Consider the following 8,541-nt stretch of genomic DNA (forward strand, 5'->3'; position numbering starts at 1 on the left):
TCGGATGGGTGAATTGGTTTACTAAGGTTTTGTTCATCAGCATCATGTCGTTCATAATTGTTTTTCTAATTCACTACAAAAAAATACTTGCTTTCTAAAGTTTTTTTTTTCACGATTACATAAAACGTGGCAATATTTTGCAATTTGTAACGTTTATAGATGAAAAAAGTTTATTCACGTGTACTAATTATATTCCAATTCTTTTGGATGTCAAAAAACTCAGCACTTTATAACGATTAAAAGCGTTGAAAAATTGAAATTCTTTAACACAAAAAAGCGTTAAAAAGTCAGACAAAGTTACAAGCCTCTAAACTTGGACCGGTCAATTCCTTGGTTCAATTAAATCCAATTTTCATCCCCAAATCCATCTAAACCCTCGTATCCATCCCCAAATCCATCCAAACCCTCATATCCATCCCCAAATCCAATTCTCATCCCCAAATACATCCCTCATATTACGTTGAATAAACTCTTAAATCCATCCCTCACATTCGCTCGTTTCGTTGCTTCTTCACCTGATTTCAACATCTGTTTCTGCTCAGGTAATTGTATCTATCATCACATCTAATTGTATCTATATAGGAGTAATTAATGTGTTCATATCTACTACATGATTGCGTGTGATTATTGGAGTACAATTAAATTTTGAATCTGATTCATAAGCTAGTATCCATTATTGTGTGTGATTATTGGAGTACAATTAAATTTCATTTCTGTTAGTGAGTAATGAGTTAGATGTTTGAAGTTTTGAACATGTTCATGAGATTTATTAAATTTGTATGTAGGTTCTTTTATATAGAAGGTAGATATGCATAATTGAATCTAGGGTTACGTTTATGAAAATATATTGTTGTTTGATGTTGCATACTTGTATCTATCTGATCTCTTTTGTGAGTTGTCAACCTGATAAATTTAAAATACAATAAAAAAACAAATCATATTGTGAAACTTGTTGAACTGAGCAGAGTGTTAACCTGTAACTCATTATTGGTGATAGTTTATATACCTGAACCAAGAGTATAAGTCAGCTTTGGTTAATCATATTTGTTTGCTACCACTTTTTTAAAAGGAATGCGAGTTCATGAGTGATGAGTTTGAGATTAGATACAGTGTGTAGGTATTTGAAACTTTGACATCCTTGTTCACTCATTTGATTATGCATTTGTGAAATAAGAGGTTAAATACTATAAGAAAAAAAGTGTTCTAAACATTGTTTGGACATCTTTAGGTAATTAAGGTGAAATCATGGACAAAAGTTGGATTCAAGCTCAAATAAAAAGTAACGCTTTCAAAGATGGAGTCTTGAAATTTATTGATTTTGCTCGTGCTAAATCTATTAGAGGACAAATTGTATGTCCATGTCGTAAATGTTGTAATTTTAAATGGTTATGTGTTGAAACTGTCCATGCTCACATATTACGTTATGGATTTTTACCGGGATACACAAAATGGACCTTTCATGGGGAACACATAATACCTTCATCAGTATCTCATCCTAGTTTTGCTCAAGAAACGTCTTTTGGTCAAGATGACATAAGAGGTATGATTCTAAATGCCATAGGTGTAAGTTCTCCGTCTTTTGAAAATGAACAAGAAATAGATTCAACCATTGATGGAGATATTAGTGAACCTGAACAAAATGATCAAAATCCTGATCACGATGTTAAGGGTGATACATATAAAAAGTTATTAGAAGAATGTGACAAGGAACTATACCCTGGTTGCAAGTATTCCGGTTTATCCTTTACATTACACTTGTATCATGTCAAATGTATCAGTGGCATATCTGACAAGTCTTTTGGTATGTTACTAGAGCTTCTAAAGAACACATTTCCTCATCTTACTTCAATACCATCATCTGTGACCGAAGCTAAGAAACTAACCAAAGATCTAGGACTTGGTTATGAGAAAATTGATGCATGTCCTAATGATTGTATGTTGTACTGGGGAGAAAGAGAAGGTCAACAATCATGTCACGTGTGTAAAGCTCCACGATATGAAAGCGACGTTGGTGAAAAAATGATTGAAAGTTCAAAGTCAAACAAGTCAAAAAAGCCGGCTAAAGTTTTTCGCTATTTTCCCTTAATTCCACGACTAAAAAGATTATACATGTCAGAGAAAACGGCAAAGGATATGAGGTGGCATAATACGGGTCTAACTAAAGACGGAAAATTAAGACATCCAGCCGATGGTCTTGCTTGGAAGGCATTCGATACTCGATATCCAGAATTTTCCTCAGATCCTCGTAATGTGAGGCTTGGTCTTGCAAGTGACGGATTTAATCCTTATCGTACTATGACTTCGTCATATAGTACATGGCCCGTGGTGCTAATTCCTTATAATCTACCTCCTTGGATATGCATGAAAAAAGAATCTTTTATTCTTTCATCGATTATTCCAGGGGGAAAGGGTCCCGGAAACGATATAGACATTTATCTACAACCTCTAATTCAAGAACTTAAATTGTTATGGGAAGGTGTGGATGCGTACGATTCGTTTGCTAAAGAATGGTTCAAGTTGAAAGCTTCACTTTTGTGGACCGTGAATGATTTTCCAGCGTATGCTAACTTATCTGGTTGGAGCACCAAGGGTCGTGTCGTATGCCCATGTTGCTTGAGCTCTACTCGATCAATTTGGTTGAGGAATGGGAAAAAGTTCTGCTATATGGGTCATCGTAGATGGCTGGACCAAAATCATAGTTATCGACTTCAAATGGATCAATTTGATGGTACAATTGAGAATGAAGGACCTCCAATTGGGTTGACAGGGTCGGATATATTGAAACAATTAAGTGGTTCGAGTTTTATGTATGGGAAGTCTCTTAAATCCAAGAAGAGGACAAGGGATGATGTTGGTTCTACAAAAAGTAATACTCTTCACACAGATATAGCAAATGAGGAGTCATGTACCTTTGAGGGTATAGAAAGTTTCATAGAAGAAGATATTGATGGTGAAAATCAATTATGGAAAAAGAAGAGTATATTTTTTGATTTGCCATATTGGGAGTATAATTTACTCAGACATAACTTAGACGTTATGCATATAGAAAAAAACGTCTGTGATAATCTTCTTGGAACTTTACTAAATATTGATGGGAAGACTAAAGATAATGAAGATACTCGCAAAGATCTTATGGAAATGGGAATACGGAATGACCTGCACATTAAAAAACATCCTAACGGAAAGACATACTTGCCACCAGCATCTTACACCATGTCTAATCTTGAGAAGTCCAACTTTTTACAAGTGTTGAAAAAACTAAAGGTTCCTGATGGCTATGCTTCAAATATTTCAAGGGGTGTAAGTTTGAAAGATCGTAAGCTTTTTAATCTTAAGAGTCACGATGGTCATATTTTAATGCAAGACATTTTGCCAATTGCATTAAGAATTTCCATGCTTTCAAGAGCACAATCTCGAGTAGTTAAGGTGGTGTCTGATTTTTGCTCTTTATTCAAAGGGTTATGCTCTAAAGTTCTTGATCTTGGCGAATTAGAAAAAATGGAGTATCAAGTTGTGCAAACATTGTGTGAGTTGGAGCGACTTTTTCCTCCTAGTTTTTTCACAATCATGGTCCACTTAACTATCCACTTGATTTCTGAGGCTAAGCTTGGTGGACCTGTTCATTATAGATGGATGTATCCCGTCGAACGGTAATTGCTCTTTCTCTAAAATTAAACCTTTTCCCACCTTCACATATATCTTTATTTGTTGTATCTTTTATGTTAAAGGTACTTGATGCTATTAAAATCATACGTTCGCAATAAGGCTCAACCCGAGGGATCAATTGCAGAAGGGTATGTTAAGGAAGAATGCCTTAATTTTTGCTCAAGATATTTTGAAGGTGTAGAGACTCGTTTTAATCGCCCTCCTAGAAATGATGAAAATATTCTTGGTAAAGAGAAGTACATCTTTAATTCAGGTGGTCATAGTATTGGTAAGGTTGAAGTTATTGAGCTTGATAGAAATTCTTTAAGCCAAGCACATCGTATGTGTTACTAAACCATAGTAAAGTTCTACCTTTTCGCGAGTAAGTATCATTTTAACCTATTTGTGGATTGAGTGTTATATAATGTACTATAGAATATAAAATCTCTATTTTTTTCTTGTAGTCAATTTTTGAACGAAAAACAAGCCTGTATGAGTAAAGAAATAGATTTAAAGACGATGGGGAAATTGATTGTTGAGGAATTTCCAATGTGGCTTAAACATCAGGTTTTAAACTTTTACAATTTATTGAAGTTTCAATATTTTGGAGCATAACATTGACAATATTATTATTATTGAAAAATGGTAGGTTTCTTTATTAGAAAAAAACAAGTTTAATGAAGAAGTGATATCCCTTTCTATGGGTCCAAACATCATTGCTAGACAATATAGTGGACTCATCACGAATGGTTTTAGATTTCTTACAAGGAGACGTGAAGAGTCAAAGAAGACCCAAAATTCAGGAGTTTGTGTTGAAGTTGAAGGAGGGAATTATTATGGCAAACTTACCAACATTATCGAGCTAGAATATTGTCGTGGTTACAAAGTGGTGCTTTTTCGTTGTGATTGGGTTGACATAAGGCCTTCAAAAGGATTAAAGAAAGATAAATATGGGTTTCCTCTAGTTAATTTTTCTAGACCGCTAATACACACCGGTGAAAAATTAACAGATGACCCTTATATAATTTCCTCTCAAGCTAAGCAAGTTTTCTATATAGATGATATGAAAGATATTGGATGGTCACATGTAATAATGACTAAACCAAGGGATACATATGACATGTAAAAGGACCCGTTCATATCCATTATAAACGATTCACAATAGTTGATTACATTGCGAGGTATTTGACCTCTATATGATATATTTTACAAACATTGCATTCGTTTTTAAAAGACAGTCTTTCTTTACATCAAAAATTGACAGGCATGCATACCATTTCATAATATCCACTATCCAACTATAAATTGATTTACTAATAATCTTTGATGAACTCAATGACTCGAATGCAACGTTCTTCGAAATATGCTATGAAAGACTCCAAGTAATATCTTTAAAATGAGCAAATGCACAGCGGAAGATTTCTTTAACACCTGAGAATAAACATGCTTTAAAGTGTCAACCAAAAGGTTGGTGAGTTCATTAGTTTATCATAATCATTTATTTCCATCATTTTAATAGACCACGAGAATTTCATTTCCAGTTCTCATAAATATACGTCTCATGCATAGAGACAAAAATAATCATTCATATGGTGAACACCTGGTAACCGACATTAACTAGATACATATAAGAATATCCCCTATCATTCCGGGATCCTCCTTCGGACATGATATAAATTTCGAAGTACTAAAGCATCCGGTACTTTGGATGGGGTTTGTTAGGCCCAATAGATCTATCTTTAGGATTCGCGTCAATTAGGGTGTCTGTTCCCTAATTCTTAGATTACCAGACTTTAATAAAAAGGGGCATATTCGATTTCGATAATTCAACCATAGAATGTAGTTTCAATTACTTGTGTCTATTTCGTCAAACATTTAAAAAAACGCATGTATTCTCAGTCCCAAAAATATAAAGAGTAAAAAGGCAAATGAAACTCACCATACTGTATTTCGTAGTAAAAATACATATAACGTCATTGAACAAGTGCAAGGTTGGCCTCGGATTCACGAACCTAAATTAATTATATATATTTATGTGTTGGTCAATATTTGTCTAACAAATTAGGTCAAGTCATAGTGTATCACAATCCTAATGCTCGAGACTAATATGCAAAAGTCAACAAAAGTAAATTTGACTCAAAATAATTTCCAAAAATCTATACATGATTAATATATAGTTTAAATATCGTCGTTTTATATTTTTAAATATTTTTAAAAGATTTATTAGAGTAAATAATATAATTTATTTATTAATAAATAAAATTTTATATTAAATTTATATAATAAAATATACTTTTATATATATTTAAGTAATAAAATTTATAGGGTTCATTTAATATCATAAAGATAATATGATAGGTATTATTAAAGTAAGTTATTACACGTAGTAAAATATGTTTGTATCACATATTTATTTGATAAAATAATATCTATAATGATAGTAAGTAAAAGTTGTATTATTTTGTAATAATAATTATTATTATAAAAATATCAATATTTATAATTAGTAAGATGATATTATGATAAAACGATAATTCTAATTATGATAACTTTAATATTTACGATAATTTTTAATATTATCTTTAAAATAATAATTCTATTTAAAATAATAATTCTATTTAAAATAATAATAATAATGATATTTTATAGTAACAATGACATTTCTATTAAAATGATAATTTTTGTTAAAATGATAGTTTTAATACTAACGATACTTTTAATAATAATAGTAATGATAAAAATAATAAGAACGATAATTTTATCTAAATCAATATCTTATAATATTTTAATTTCATCATGAAACTCTTACCCATTATTTCCTAATCGTTTCGTTTAATAGCTTTTAATCGTCTTTTATATCGTGTTCATAATAATAATAATAGTAATCAAAATAATTAGGTGTTACAAATATTTGTTTTAATTACACTAATATTAATAATTATAGTTACTATAACATTATTAACGATAATACTAATAATTATCTTAATGATAATATAGTAATAATAATAATAACAATAACAATAACTATTTTTAAATAATGATATATATATTAATAATGATAATAATAATAATAATACCAATAATAATAATAATAATTGGATAATAATAATAATACTAATTATAACTTTAACGATAATAACGATAGTAATAAAAAAAATAACAATTTTTAATGATAAATCCCTTTTATTGATAAAGATAATAATAATGATAATAATAAGATAAAACTAGAACGACGATAAAAACGACGATAATAATAATCATTTTTAATAAAAATATCGAAAATTCAATTGATTATAACTTCTAATCCGTTCATCGAAACCATTCGATATCTAAAGGAAAAGTTCTTAATTTTTCGCTAGCTTTCTAAGGACATGCATATCTTATACCTTATCTCAACCGCAAGTGTAACTAATTCAAGATTCAACCTAACCTGTCTAAGAGCAATATCAAAAGTACAAGCATGCATAATCCTAAATACTCGAGCACTAGTCAGGGATACACTATTAGTATGTAAAAGTTAAATTATGAGTACTCACGTATCAATATTGAGATTCAATATTGCAGGAAAGGTACGTAGACGCAACGGAAATGATAAACACTATATTAACCTCACGAGCATACCCATGAACCATACTCAATCACCTCCATAGCTATAACCCATAATTTCCTTAATCCTATCCCACTCGAAAAACAATTTTGAAATCACTCGGACAGCACTCCGTCGTAATATTTTATGTATACTAATAATATCTTGAAATAATACGGAGTAAATATATATATATGTAAATCGATTGAGAGAGTTTAGATAAAAATATTTTCAAGTTTCTATGAAATAATGAAACCTATTGAATTCTATTTATAATAGATTTTTGAATTATTAAAGTGAATTATTAAAGTATGAATTATTAAAGTGAATTATTAAAGTATGAATTATTAAAGTGAATTATTAAAGTATGAATTATTAAAGTGAATTATTAAAGTATGAATTATTAAAGTGAATTATTAAAGTTAAAGTAAAGTAAAAATAAAGTAAAGGTAAAGTTTAAGTATAGTAAAAGTATAAAACTACATAATACGTATAATACGCATATAAATATATATAATATTAATTTAAATCATTATATATATTTAATAAAATAAAATATAAATATCGTTATCTTTATCATACTAGTTAAGTAATGAGTTGTCAAAAGTGGTTCTAGATATTTATAAAAGTTATATACGTTTTAATAATAAAGTTCTTTTTAAACTGAAAACGTTTTTGTACGTTTGAAACTAAATAGATCAATCGAGTCTTTATGAGATTCAATCTTCCACTATCCTTTGTCTAGTTCTCAATGATTAACAATTTGTTCTTATTTATAAATCACTTTACCATTTTTCGAATATTGTTAAAATAGAAAGATTTCTCAAATCAACGTGGGCCTTTCAACAGAGACTTGTAATCATAATTCAATATATCTGATAATTAAATCATTTGATCTTATCTTCTAATTCCATTGATAAACATTTTGAAACAGATACAATCATATAAAGTATTTAATCTAATATTTTGTTTACGTTTCAAGTTATAATATATATACACATATACATATATAATCATATTCGTTTAATGGTTCGTGAATCGTTGGAACTTGGTCGAGGTTGAATGAATGTATGAACATAGTTTAAAATTCTTGAAATTTAACTTAACAAATATTGCTTATCGTGTCAGAAACATATAAAGATTAAAGTTTAAATTTGGTTGGAAATTTCCGGGTTGTCACAGTACCTACCCGTTAAAGAAATTTCGTCCCGAAATTTGAGTGGAAAGGTCGTGAATGATAATAAGTATGTTTTCATAATGCATACGGGCTGAAAATTAAAGTTTTATTATCAGCGAATAATTTGGATAAA

Source organism: Rutidosis leptorrhynchoides, chromosome 2 (genome assembly GCF_046630445.1).
Source record: "Rutidosis leptorrhynchoides isolate AG116_Rl617_1_P2 chromosome 2, CSIRO_AGI_Rlap_v1, whole genome shotgun sequence".
In the NCBI taxonomy this organism is placed as follows: domain Eukaryota; kingdom Viridiplantae; phylum Streptophyta; class Magnoliopsida; order Asterales; family Asteraceae; genus Rutidosis; species Rutidosis leptorrhynchoides.